General features: G+C 33.5%; 1 protein-coding gene across 1 annotated transcript in view; it reads right to left on the bottom strand.

Moving 5' to 3' along the window:
* The window catches only part of CSMD3 (CUB and Sushi multiple domains 3), a 727,509-nt gene that overhangs the window by 259,607 nt on the left and 454,534 nt on the right, over positions 1–13,368 (bottom strand). The gene's annotated exons all lie outside the window — the stretch shown is intronic.

Here is a 13,368-nt window from a genome sequence, read left to right as displayed (position 1 = left end):
AATTATAATGTTTTAAAGGATCTTTCTTGGATTTTGTTTAGGAGGAAATATACTTGGTTTTATTTCTCCAGCACAGAAATTCATAAAGACTTGTAAATTATTCTAGAAGTTTGTATATATTTATATATACATGCACACATATAAATATACATACATGCAGATACACAGATTAATGAAATGAGATTTCTTCTCTAATATTAATTTACTAAAATAAATAATATATTCAATAGTGTCAATTACAGTAGAAAAAGAGTTGTGGTATATCTACCAGCTAAACAATAGAAAAAAATAATTCCATCAATAAAAAAGTAGAAAAATAGTTACTCCCAGAGAAAAGGGAAAAAAAAAAATAAAATGAAATGGGTTTAAGAATAAGAGTTAAAAATAAAAATAAGTGTTTCCAAGTAATACTGTTATTATTCCAAAAAAAGATGCTTTATAACTGAGGACTTTGGTAATTAAGTTCAATCACACACAAAAAAACCCCAACCCACATAAAAACTCATGGCAATGCTCCATTAGGCATTAATAACTAATTTTCATTTACTATCATATTTTTGTCTACTTACATAATTCTAATTAAGACATTTTTAGCATTGAAGTACCAGGTATTTTAAATTAACAGTGACAAACTATTACAATTCTTTCCTTCCCTTTTTATTTAGTCTTGATATGTGGTCATTATAGCGCAATGACAAGAGCATTTCCTCTCTGTTTAATTGATTTAGATTCATTTTAAATTTCACTGTAACACTAAATTATCTCGGTTTGTGTTTTTTTTTCAGGATCACTTCAATATCCCTGCCATCTATTTTACCCATTCTCATGAGAACACATCCCAGTTATTTTAACTTGGGAAATGAATTGGTTTATAATTTCACAGAATAACAAACTGTATTTTTCAAAACTATGGGTCCTTTTAATTGTTTGAAAAGATGATTAAACAATCTATGGTATCTATTTTAAGAGCTAGTATAGTTTATTAGCATTATTATAATGTCCTCACTAGACTTGAATGAAATCCAGGATATTGAATGTATATTTTCTATATTAAATTTGTGCATTAAATGACAAAAGACCATTAATTAACTATCTTTCTGTACACATCCAAAACAAACATTGTGCAGAAAGCCAAATCAGACACAGATAAAAGCAGAAGAAATGCTAGATTACTATGTTTAATTCAATAGCTCTACAGAGCAAGTACACAAATAATTCAGGTGTCATCACTTTGTCTTAGAACAGTTGAATACACATAACCTAGGCAGAAGTGGAAAACCTTCTAGTCCACATGATCATGTGTATCCTTTTATTTTATTCTCGAATAAATGGGTATTTGCTACTCTGAAGATGTATAGGTTAGTTTGAATTACAACACATAGGAGTAAGATGATTGTAATTTCAGGGTTGTGGGATATCCCCTCCCATTCCAGAGAGACAGAAAAGTCAAAAGGCACAATGTATTTATGGTATTAAGTTGATCCAACAACTCTGATTTTGTCAGAACTATAATTCAAAGCAATTTTAAAATATCTGAACACAGCAGTGAGCCAACTGCTAGGATGTCTTTAAATGGTATTTGAGGACCATGCTATATTTTGTGTTAAAAATAAGGACATTGTTCATGTCATAATATTTATTGATCTGATTGTACTTTTCTTAGTACAGAGGGAGAATGCTGTGTTCCAAGTTGTGGATGCTCCATCATTGGAAGTATTTAAGACCAGGCTGGATGGAGCTTTGAGCAACCCGATCCAGTGAAAGATGTCCCTGCCCATGGCAGGGGGGTGGACTAGGTGATCTTTAAAGGTCCCTTCCAACCATTCTGTGATTCTATGCATGATTTCAACCCTTGTGTTAGCAGACAAGAAGACAAGAAAGCAAGTTTAGTAACAGTAGTCTTGAAAACCACAGTATAAAAGAATTTCTCCTATAGCGTTCAGTTATATTATTACAGTTCCACAGAAGCACGCACTGCAGCCTGCAACAGTAGCCTCTTTTGGACATTTCTCAGAGGGTTTCTCACAAAATCAACAGTTAGTCCCTTGCATCTCTAGTTGCCTCCTGTCAGTGCAAATTATGACTTTAAAAAAAAAAAAAATCAACAAAAACCAACCAGAAAACACCAAACACACACACACAAAACCAGCAGTATAATTCTGAATAAGTGCAGAATCAAACATGGAAGATAAGCAATTAATATTATAAGACTTTTCAAACTATACCATAGTTCTATCAGCCAATCTCTACTTCTATTGTAAGCATGAATAGACAGCTATGTTGCTTAAAATTAGGAAACCTATGGTTGCCCTTCTGTTCTTTGATGTTATACTATATCATAAATCAAAAAAGACCAAAATACTTTTATGTGCAGTTAAGTGCTCAGTAAAAAAGTGTCAGGGAAAAAATGTTATCTGAGTTCTTAAGTTTAAAATAAATACCAATATTAAACATATGTAACTTGTTTAAAGTGTTTGGAAAATAATTTTAACAGACATTACAGTGAGTGACAGAAAAAAGAGACTGAAGAGGCAAACCAGGATAAAATTAAGGGAAAATGTGCAAAGAGGGAAATATAGAAGAGAGAAAAGAAGGGGCAAAACACTATTTCAGAAGTAAAGGAAATATCACAAAGGAACAGAAAGTCTGTGACCATCCTTTAAAAACATACTTAGAGCTGTTATCAGAAATTAAAAACATTTCTGCACTGCCTTAATATTTCATTTTAGTAATATTCTCTATTCAATAAAGATGAAATTCAGGTTTTTCTAGTGACAAAGTTGTTTGTCTTTTTAAAAAATCCACTAATTTCAACTGAAACTTAGAACCTACCCTACACACTTTGCTTGTAGGAAAAAAAAAAAATTGGGAAAATATTCCAACATCCAGCTATCTTTCCACAAAAACTTTAATTCAGCCTTATATAAAAGTATAAGGATGTAACACTAAGACTGAAGTAAATCACTGTTTCTGGACTTTACTAGAAATATAGAATTATTTCAGTATTAGAAAGGAAAAATAAACAAAATCTCAAAGAAAAATAATGAAAGGAAAATACTGATATAATGAGCTATTTATAAGAAATGACTGTTATGGTTTTGATTATGAATGTGTGTTCACTGCAGATTTCCACAATAAACCAGAGGAGTTTAAACTACTGTTTATTAGTGTATTTAAATTCTATAATCATATAAAATGCTATTGTTATTGTAACCAAGGAATGAAATGCATCTGTTTGGGTATTTTAACCATTTGAAAACTATTCTTCAATCAATGGCTTTAAAAAAAAAAAAAAAAAAAAAGCGCTCTATTAGGAGGATTTTCCAAGTTTTCTCACAATTCAGCTGACTAAATGCTCACCATAAATAATTATCAAACAAAAAAATTTGACATGCTGCTACAGATTGAAATTCAGCCATTGTTTTCTTCAAGACAATCCCTTGGAATCAAAAGATAACAGATAACAGCTAGAAATACCAGTTCTGTATTTTGAAAAGATGTTATCTCTTGGTTAGGAGACTAAGTGCATTGCAACAGCTTGACTGGGCATGTAAGTGGAAGCATTCTAAAAAGGATTTAATCTTTAACCAACAGTGATAGTAGACTGCAAATCAACAGCTACTTCAGAAGGTGTACCTAAATTCAGTGGTCAACAAACTGTCCCTTATAAAACTGTTAATCTTTAGAAGTTCTACCTCTTCAACTGATGGCAGATGTAAGCAAGAAAATAGATTCTTTTCAAAACAAAACAAATCAGAGGATAACAAGACAATCCTGAAAGGATTAAGTTGTCACCGAAGCATTCTTTCCTTGAATAACCTGAGTTATGAGGTCATCAAAAGTTTTCCAGGTGGTTTTGGTTTTTTCACGTGGCTGTCTCATTAATTTACTTTCAATATACTTTCACATACTTTTTTTGGCTGTTATCTGACTGCATTGTTTATGTCATAATGAAAGACACTATTTTCAGATTTGGGAAGGTCCTATATTTAAGACCTACGAATAATTTTACAGCAAGTATTTCCACTAAAATGGCTAAATAAAAACCAAATTATTGTTAGAAACAATTATTTTCATTATTGCTATTATTTTTCATAATTAATAGCTCCAGTTGACAAGAATGGGGAGGAGTCCCATGCACTTTAAACAATATGCTCCTGCACTGTAACTGACCAAAGGAGGATGGAGAAATAGCATGACAAATGAGCTTCTGCATTAGTATTAGCAAGGTAAAGTGTATTAACAAATACATATTCTGTATTAAGAGAATTTAAACAACCAATGTGCAAAATTTGCCTTTAAACTGTCTCATAAAAAACCAACCAAACAAGCAAAACAACCCCAAAACATGAAAACCTAAAAACAAAACACAAAACAACTCGAGAACTGTTGGAACTTAGTGAAAATTTCCATGCAGTGAACAGAACAGTTAAAACTTTATGTAAAATACTGGAATACATAAGAAATGTTAACAAAGTGCTTATCACATTACAATGCCATTACACTAACAGATGGTGAGCCCTCAATAGCTGTATTTTGCTTTGTTCAGGATATCCTGTCCCTGAAGAAAATAACAGAAATACAACATACTCAGAAATGACAGGAGAAATATTAAAAGGAATAAATTTACTTCTGACAAACAAAAGAAAGATTAGGAGTAATGTGTTCTGGGAGGAATCAATGATGCATTTACAAGTGAATATCACAGTTCTTAAACTGAGAATTCATGCTACCAAAACATTCCACATATTAAAAGAAAACGCAGTTAAAACTAGCAAAAGGACACCTTTTCAAACCCAAAATATTAGAAACAACCTTTACCTTAAATTTTGTGTATGCACAGAAATGGATAAAGTTACGCAGCATAACGTCTATACAGAGTAAGACGTGCAGAGGGTAGCTAATGGCTCTCCCGCTAATTAAGGGACCTTGCAATTAATGCACATGTATCTGTTGGTAGAACTTTCACTTCATTGATTCCATAACTGTACTTCAGTTCCACACTGAATTTATTTTTTCTCTCAGGCAATATAACCTTTCAGACATTTATATTTTTCACTCCCCAATTATTCCCTGAAAAGCACCTCAGCTCAAGCTTGGCAAAGAAGCTACATTGGTAAACAGGAAAAAGCTATCAACTTAGCAAAAATCTTTACCAATAAAGATCCATATAAAATATTACCTGAAAAGTATGCAATAAACATGACGAATGAATGGATTTGCCTATTTATTTTTTTTTTTTTAATGTTTGTTTGTCCACTTTTCATAATTGTAAAGGATATAGTTCCTTGGAAATCTGTATGATCAGAACATGAGAGACTGACCATAGCTGTCTAAGACATACTGACAAACATGGACAAAAAATGTTCTAAGGAGAAATATAAGTAGAAGTAGCATATGAGCACTAGAAATCAAGATTTTAAAGTTACTTTAAGCATTTTTTAAAGAATCTATTACTCAGAATCAAAAAAGAATTTTTTTCACTTTCCATATTGAAGTTCAAAGCAAGCAATTTAAAGATTCTTGACTTTTTTTTTTTTTTTTTTTTAAATCATTAGATGCCTCCATTTATTAACAGATTCTATTCAGTTTGGCTGGGATGGAATTAATTCATAGTAGCACACATAATGTGTGTTTTAGGTTTGTGACCAAAACAGTGTTGATAACACACCAGCGTTTTAGCTACTGCTGAACAGTGCTTGCCCAGCATCAATGCCCTTGTTTCTCATGCTGCCCCGCCAGTGAGTAGGCAAGAGGCTGGGAGGGGACACAGCTTGTGACAACCAACCTGAATTGATTAAAGAGATATTTCATGCCATAGAGTGTCATGGTTTAATAAAATTGGAGGAGTTTTCTCAAAGTAGTCATTGCTTGGGAATCGACTGGGCATCAGTCTGCTGGTGGTGAGTGACTGCCTTTGCATCAGGTGGTTTTGGGTTTTTTTTTTGTTTGTTTGTTGTTTGTTGGGTTTTTTTCCCATCACTTATTAAGCTGTCTTTATTTTGACCCACAAGTTTGTGGTGTTTGGGTTTTGGGTTTTTTTTCCTTACTTTTGACGTTACTATTCTCTTCTTCATTCCGCTGGGGGGTGTGAGCAAATGTCTGGGTGTGGGGCTCATATTCCATCTGAGGTTGATCCATCACGTATATTAAGATCCTATAACATTCAGACTATTTCATAGTCATTCCATAGACTAGTCAGACTATTAAAAATACACAGCACTAAAGAAAGCAGTCTAAAAAAGCTAGTTTAGCACAACATTTCCTGCACCTATTTTCTTTCTTTTGTCTTCACCTATAACTTACTCTTCTGAGTGTTCTTCAAAAATTGGGGAATTTGCCTGAATAAGCAGGAGGAAAATTCAATAAAATAAATGCAAATTTTATGATTACTAATCAACTGCACAGAAAGATGTAAAGACTAACAGCATATCAAAAACTTCAAATAGGTCACCAGTATGGCTGGCTTCCTCATAATAACATGAGATTAAGATATATAAATGTAAGTACTCTCTCTGTGTCTTCTGTTTTATAGTGGTAAGGCCTCAGATGTGAGTAATATATTGAGCTTTAGGAAGTTCATTTCAAAGGATAGGTAAGTAGATAAGTATAGAAATTCCAGAGACAAGAGGCAAGACTGACCACAAATCTGAGAAGACTGGCAATTGATATGTTTTGATACAAAACAAGGCACCAGTCTTTAACATGTGGAAGCCACTAAAGAGAAAAGTGGAAAGACTTACCACATTAAATAGACTTGATTTCAGCAGTTATCTCTTCCTCCAAGAAAAAAAACTACCTCCTCCCCCCTCCCCATATTTAGTTATTTACTTAAAGAAACATTAACTTTCATAGGATAAGATATTTGATATTATTGCTTGATAATCATGAGAGCACATACTTAAATATTGTATTCAGAAAGTAATTATGTGATCAATTTATCAATTTCTGTTATGATTTTTTACAACATTATTCATTATATATCTTTAGATGTATTGAAAATAAACATTTATTTAGATACCAAAAAACCAGCCAACAAAACCCAAACCAAATTAAAACAGAACAATGACAGTATCCTTACATTGCTTGTCAGTTAACTAAAACTACCACACATCATAAGCTGGAAACAGAAGTGATAAAATTCATGAGTGAATACAAACATCTACCCCAAGATGAGTTGAATCATATAGTGGACTCTTTTAGCTATATTGAGAATACATAAATTTACCATATAGGTAACTTTAGTATATTAGGAATGATGTACAGATATATAAACAAGACATACACATGCATTTGTGTTAACCCCTACCAATCATGTAATTAGTGAATATGGTTATTTGTGATTATCATGTTCATCAGGATTTACAAATAGTAGTATTCTATAACAGTTTAGCAACTTTGAAGCTATTAGTCATTTAATAGAACCAACTAAATAAACAGAAATATGGGAAATATTTCTGCATTTCTAGAAAAGACTTGTTATAAAAATTGTTCCAGCACAACATTAAGTCCTGTGGAATTCAGATAATGTCATCATTTGAGCAGTTCAGCTTTAAAAATTAACTAATATTAATTAGTTATTTGAACATTACTTTTTCATATATTAATTCTTCATTTCAAGATTTCATTTATTTATTGTCTTAATTTCAAATTCAGTTTTGAAAAATATCTTCATAAATTTAATAATAAGAATATTAATAATAATAATTGTATATATATATAAAATTTATTCATCCAACTTCTGAATAAGAAGAGGAAAAAGAGCTTCTGATTTGCTGGCAAATTATTTGGTTTAGCATTTATTAGGATTGGCTATTCTGTTGCAGGACTCAGCACATTGGCCTTCTGCATATCCAGAAAGTGATGTTTGATAAATGTTCTGGCAAGAACTCTGAATAATCTTGTTATCCTCCTAACTCTACAATTGCTTTTTTAATTTCTTTATATCATTGACCACAACTATTTCCACAATTTAATTAATGTTGGAGGAAAAATTATTTCTAAGAGGTTTACTTTTTTAAAGTATTATTTTCAGCTGAATAGCCCTTTTCCTTGCATTAATGGAAAAGAGAATTGCATCTCTTGAGCTAGTTTTGCCATTTATCATAAGAAAACACTTCCATCAACTCTCTTTTTATATTAAAATGTGTACAAGCTCATTATCTTCTTCTTAACCCTTCTCTGAAGTCCTACCAGCTCTACAGTATTTTTATGGAGACAGATTTGGAAATATTTCAGGTGAAACTGCAAGTTACTGCAAGCAGTCTGTTCCCAGTCTTTCATATGAATTACCATACTATTTTTGTTTTCAGTGATTCTTAAATCAGTTTCTTTGGTTAATGCCATTAAGTTAGAAATTCTGAGAAGTATAACTGCAATGAGTCTTCTCTCCCCTCCCCCATAGTATTTATCAACCCTACATTTATTTTATCTGTTTACCTATTCATTCATCTAGCTTATTATGTCTCAGGTTCTTCAAAGCTTTCTTCCGGTCGTCACTATTCTAATCAACTGCTACCATAGAGCTTACTTTCAGATCAGTAATGAATGTATTAAAGCCAGATAGAACTGATACAATTTTCGAAACATTAATTTAATCGTATGATCAATTTTTAGCATTCATGCTCTTCACTTTGCTGACAAACTTTTTCTTCTTACAGATTTTTTTTTTTTTTTAAAGTAATGATAAATTCATAAAATCTCACATGGAAGTTTCTTCAGTTTTACTGAAAAAAAAGTTAGTGAGTTCTTTATCCATTAATTCTCTATAAATCTAATGAAAAATCTAAATTATTATTTTTTATTTACAGGACCTAGAACATTGGGTGAATGTTGACATGAAATTCTGACCCAGAAAGACAACCATTTTAACTGGTGGGCTAACCTTTTGCTATGTCTGCCTAGGATAAAAGAGGGAGATGAGAAAAGTGATAATTTACATAGAGTTTTGGCCAGTTAAAAAATGTCCTAGCTATGTACACGTAATGTTTTCCTAATATACAGATGAATATGCAGAAGAGCACAATCTCTTATTTGCAAAGAAAATAAAAACATACTGGGAATAAGTCAGAGTGTAAAAATACAAACTGAGAATTTTCAAATGTTAACAGTATGGTTAGTAGATTGGACCTTTAGTTGGCTACTATTATATGAATGGGATAATCATAGATTCATAGAATGGTTTGGGTTGGAAGGGACCTCAAAGATCATCTAGTTCCAACCCCCCTGCTGTGGGCAGGGACACCCTCCACTAGACCACATTGCCCAAAGCCCCATCCAACCTGGTCTTAAACACTTCCAGGGATGGGGCCTCCACAACCTCTCTGGGCAACCTGTTCCAGTGCCTCACCACCCTCACAGTAAAGAATTTCTTCCTAATATCTAACCTAAATCTGCCCTCCTTCGGCTTAAGGCCATTACCCTTTGTCCTATCACTCCATACCCTTTTAAACAGTCTCTCTCCAGCTTTCTTGCAGGCCCCTTTAGGGCTGCTATAAGGTCTCCCCAGAGCCTTCTTTTCTCCAGGCTGAACAACCCCAACTCTCTCAGCCTGTCCTCATAGGAGAGGTGCTCCATCCTTCCAATCAGCTTCGTGGCCCTTCTCTGGACTCTCTCCAACAGCTCCATGTCTCTCCTGTACTGGGGCTCCCATGATGACATAGGTATAAAAGCTACTTCCAGAAGTAGAGACAGTATTGTTTGGTTTTGTCTATACTTGAGGAAATTACAGAGAGAATAATTACTAACTCCTAAATATTCTCAGTTGACTGGAAATCTGGTGTAGGTATGCGTTTCCAAGAATCTCTGCACCATGTCTAACAGACCTATCACACATTTGGCAAATGTGCCTTTTGTTGCTAGTCTTGTTCAGCATGTGGCACCAGAAATACAGCAAAGACATTAGAAGACCATCCTATGATGCCTCATTGAGAATCTGAAATAGTTCATGGACTAAGTAGGGTTTATATTGCCCTAGCTACCATATTTTTGTTTATTTTCTACCTGTAAATTAAATGTTACAAAACATTTAAGTCAATTTTGCATTAATCGTCTGGAAAAATAAACCAATGAGCTATGAATGTTGTCAAATTTTCATGAAAAGAAAATACCAGATATGTATAGCCACAAGAGAGAATGAATACATAAACCTATAAACATGCATTACCAAATTGAGGATAATTCTATTTAACTGCATGGCAAATTTCAAGCAATCTAAGGGATCTGATAACCCAAATTACACTGAATTTTAAGCATTGGGGGAAAAAAAACAGTGTAAAATACTGTTAATTTATTAAATGTAGTTTCTTCGTGTTTAAGGAATTGTCACAAGATATTTATGATTCCACTGATTTTTCAAACTTTGAGTTTAGTCAAGTTCAAGATTGCTAGTAGTAGAACATACTGTAAAGTCCATTTGCAGCTAATGAATGACATATGAACACCACCAGAAAAAAAATCATTCTTAGTGGTCTTAACCTCTGTGCTTCTTAGAGTCTTAAAGATCACGAGCCTGTGAACTAGGAACCAGTTGTAGATAACACCAATTCTTCTGACACTCCATTTATTCCCATACTCTTTCTGAAAGCTGCAAACACCATCTCCCATCACATGACTAGAAGAACTGTGACCATCGTGAAGGATTTCTTATTATGTGAATGGGAGCACTTTTATCACATGCTAACGAAGCACTTCGGTCACATTACTTCTGGTTACACTGCTAAATGCATCTGCTCCTGGAAGAGATCCCTGGCTCTCAGGCTAAATGTGAAGTATGGTATCCATCTACATTTCTCAGAGCTAACCCTGTCTAGAGAAGCCTGATCATGTCTACAACAAATGTTTTTGGGTGTCCTACAGTTTCTATGTGGACCAAAAGATTAACTATATTTTTTTTTTTGTGTGTGTGTGTGTGTTCAGAATATCCAACATTTAAGAACAGTGCTACCTCCAGAATATTAGTGGGTTTTTGTTGCATGGTTACACAAATGTGCAATATGACATGAAGATTGGCATGGTGGTATGACAGCGATTGAGGGTATAAAACAGACTTTTATCATGCATGTCAACAAAAACGCTGTTAGGAGGTCTCCTTTGACAAACAGGACCAAGACTGGTGCAGCCTTACCCATATCACGTACTAGAAGGGTACCTGTAGTGAACTGTCCTTATATCCACAATGTTTTGTTTTCAAGTAAACAAAATGGTTCACATATGAAGAGATCACAGAATGAGTTTAAAATTATGAGACTTGTACTATCAAAGGACCAAGACAGAAGTGAAAGTAGAGAGCTAAGATATGTAACAATGCACAGGTATTCATTATGAACATTCACTAAGACAACAGGAGAAATATCATGACCCCTGGGAAAAAACTATACCTATGAAGAGGATATAAGATCAAGAACATGGGAAATTCAAGTTGGAAGGGATCTTAGGAGGTCTCTAGTCCAGCCTCCTGCTCAAAGAAGGCTCAACCCTGATGTCAGATCAGGTTGCTCAGGGCTTTAACCAATTGAATCTTGAAAACCTCCAAGGATGGAAACTGCACAACCTCTTTGGTCAGTATGTTCCACTATTCAACATTTTCCTTGTGAAAAGATTTCACTTATTTCCAGTCTGAAACTCTCTTATTTCAATTTATGCCTTTTCCTTTCATCTACCATAAACCACTGTAAAGAACCTTGTTCCATCCTCTTAGCTATTGAGAACTGCTATCATGTTCTCACAAAGCTGTCTCATCTTCAGGCTGAAAAGACATGTTTCTCTCACCTTTCACCACCGGATCAGTGCTCCAGCTTCCAACTATCTTGGTGGCGTGCCACCAAACTTGTTCCAGTTTATCTGTGTCTTTCTTGTATTGACAAGCTGAATATAAATACCATCAACAGTGCTTGGTTCCCAATTGTGTGTATGTGAAAGCATATATGATATCAGAAACATTAACACTCATGAATCGGTTTGGCAGAAAATACCGAACATGATCAACAGTAACAAGATGGAAATTCCTGAATCCAGTAAAAGTAGTCAACAGGAATTTCTACTCTCCAATTGTTTGAATTTCATTATTATGGCATATAAATTAAGCACAAAATTGACAAAGGCTTCATATTTTTGGGGGGGGGGGGGGGGGGGGGGGGGGGAGCAGAATGGCTGATTAAGTCATTCCAGTGGAGACTATATTTCATTTTCAAAGATAAGAAGAAAATATGTTGACTGGAAAATAATTTACTCATTGCATTTCAGCTTTTCTCCTTCCCACGCCCCTTTCAAACACACAAACATTATTTTCTATGTCATGAAAATTAAGTAGCATCTTGTTCATTTATGCTTCTGCACAAAGTCTTCTTTACAGATAATTTACCAATTCATTTTCAGTATACTAACACTTCCAGAAATTTATTACTAAAATTTAACCTATCTTCACAACTGTGCATGCATTCATTATTATTCTTATGGTTAAAAATTCATCAACCCCAACACAAAAATAACTTTTATGCATGTACTACACTGACTCAGCTTCTAAACCATCTCTTTTGTAATACATACATAAATGTTGCTTATGAAAATGCCAAATTGAGAATTTTTATTATACCAAGATAAGCATAGGAATAGTTTGGACATGAAAATTATGATGCAGTAACTAACATTGATTATGTGCTAGCTCTTATCCAATCAATAGTTATTATACAATCAGATTCTGAAAGAAATTTATGTTTTACTACCATACAATATCTGAAAAAAGAAAATATTTCAAATGCACATTGATACAGGTATTTTTATGCATAAGCCTTTCTATATAGCATATAGAAATTAAATATGAATCTTAAATAAATTAAAAAAAACCCAGACACTTAAGTAACTATCCTAGTTTTTAGAGATTTTGTTGTTGCTTTAACAGTTCTCAACAGAACTGAAAATCAAGAAATTTAGGTAGAATTCAGCTCAGACAACATTAGTCATTAAAAGTTAAGTTACTAGTCAAAGCTACATATGTAGGGTACCGGTACAGTGAGTGAAGAGTGTTTTAGAAACAATCAGAAACTGTTTCCTCTCAGTTATCTTAGATATCATTTTAAAACCAGAACAGCTGTTCTGTGGATATTCTGAGGATATGGTTCTCTACTCTAATTTACATGGGAAGTCCAGGTTGACTGCACTCTTATATATGGACCTAGTTTTATAACTCTGGTTTAAGTGCTCTAACTACATTTACACAGTTTTGTAATATAGGTATTGCTTGGAAGCTTGCATTGACCGAAAGAGATCAGTTATGAGGCATCTGAACTGGTAAATGCTGATTTAAATTTATACCCAGTTTTCCTAACCTATTAATCAAAATAAGAAGAGTAAGCATTGTGCCCTCAATTT

This window comes from Balearica regulorum, chromosome 2 (assembly GCF_011004875.1).
Source record: "Balearica regulorum gibbericeps isolate bBalReg1 chromosome 2, bBalReg1.pri, whole genome shotgun sequence".
Lineage (NCBI taxonomy): Eukaryota > Metazoa > Chordata > Aves > Gruiformes > Gruidae > Balearica > Balearica regulorum.
This window is presented reverse-complemented; position numbering and strand designations above follow the sequence as displayed.